Genomic DNA, 1,963 nt, shown 5'->3' with positions numbered 1-1,963 from the left:
TTAAAAACCATGTAATTAATGTGATTGAGCATCCAAGTGTGTCACTGTGGCATCGTAGGTTGGGACATATGTCAAAAAGAGGAATGGAAATGCTTTCTCATTATGGTTATTTGCCTGGATTTTCATTTCAAGATTTCGAGTTTTGTGAGCATTGTGTTTATGGTAAGCAAACACAGGAACCGCACAGATCAAAGAGGAATCGTAGGGACGAACGGTCAGCTCTTGTACACAGTGATCTATGCGGACCAATGCCTAGTTTGTCACTAGGGGGAGCAACGTACTTTTGTACATTCATAGATGACTATTCTCGCAAAGTATGGGTTTACTTCTTGAAGCACAAGGATGAGGTGCTCAAGATCTTTAAGACATTCTTGCAGCTGGTGGAGAATCAGAGTGGTCAGAAGCTGAAGTGCTTGAGAACTGACAATGGTGGAGAGTACGTTTCCAAAGCTTTTCAAGACTTTTGTGAAGCAAAAGGGATTAAGCGGAAACTTACTGCACCATATAATCCTTCACAAAATGGGGTTGCAGAACGTATGAATAGGACCATACAAGAGAAGGTCAGAAGCATGTTGTCAAATGCTGAGTTGCCTGATGGATTTTGGGCGGAAGCAGTGGCTACAGCAGTCCATTTGATCAACACGTCTCCTAGTAGGGTTCTGGATAAGAGTGCAGTGGCCGAGATGCTATGGACAGGCAAGGCACCTTCGTATAAGCATCTCAGAGTCTTTGGTTGTGAAGCTTATAGCCATATTCCTAAGGAGTTTAGAAATAAGTTAGAACCAAAGAGCAAGAAGTGTATATTTCTTGGCTACGGAGAATCGGGCGAGATGGGTTACCGGCTTTGGGATCCTGAGTCCAGAAAGCTTATTCGTAGCAATGATGTGCATTTCAATGAAGCCAAGTTTCACGCTAAGCCAGAGAAGACAGAGGAGATCAGAAGAGTTGTCTTTAGGGAAGATGCACCTAGTGCTAGCACATCAAGACAGCATGGTCAGGCTCAAGAACAGCCTATAGTGGCTAGAGAGGCAGAATCAGTTGTGGTGAGACGTTCTGAGCGTGTCTCCAAACCACCTGATCGTTATGTGCCATCTCTAAATTATGTCATGCTCACAGATTGCGGAGAACCATCTTGTTACAAGGAAGCATTACAAGTGGTTGACTCGAAAAAATGGCAGTTGGCCATGCACTCAGAGATGACAGCTCTACATAAAAACCAGACATGGAAGTTGGTTAAATTACCACAGGGCAAAAAGGCTCTACCTTGTAAATGGGTTTACACGTATAAGATCACCGCTCATGATAGTCAGCCAAAGTACAAAGCAAGGCTTGTTGCCAAGGGCTTTAAGCAAGAACAAGGCATTGACTTTGATGAAGTCTTCTCTCCAGTGGTCAAGATGACTACATTGAGATGCTTTCTTGCATTGGTTGCTATATTGGATTTGGTGTTGCACCAAATGGATGTCAAGACAACGTTCTTGCATGGTGATTTACATGTGGAAATTTACATGCAACAGCCAGAAGGGTTTGTTGAGAAAGGCATGGAACATTTGGTATGCCACTTGTTAAAGAGTCTTTATGGCTTAAAACAATCACCGAGGGCATGGTACCATAAGTTCCACCAGTTTATGCTTTCTCAAGGCTACAAACGTAGTGAGTTCGATCACTGTCTATATACAAAGAAGGCTAAGGATGGCAGTTGGCTGATCCTTATTTTGTATGTGGATGACATGTTGATTGCTGGCAAACACTTGGAAGAAATTTCAGCTTTGAAGTCAAAGATGGCAAAATCGTTTGACATGAAAGACATGGGTGAGGCAAGTCATATACTTGGTATGCGCATTGAGAGAGACAGATCAAAGAAGTTGATTTGGTTATCTCAAACAGAGTATATTGACAAGGTTTTGCAACGTTTCAATATGGAGAAGGGAAAGGCATTGAGTGTTCCATTGCCACCATATGT

This window comes from Adiantum capillus-veneris, chromosome 6 (genome assembly GCF_014529385.1).
Source record: "Adiantum capillus-veneris isolate H3 chromosome 6, ASM1452938v2, whole genome shotgun sequence".
NCBI classification, from domain to species: Eukaryota; Viridiplantae; Streptophyta; class Polypodiopsida; order Polypodiales; family Pteridaceae; genus Adiantum; species Adiantum capillus-veneris.
Note: the sequence above shows the minus strand (reverse complement) of the source record.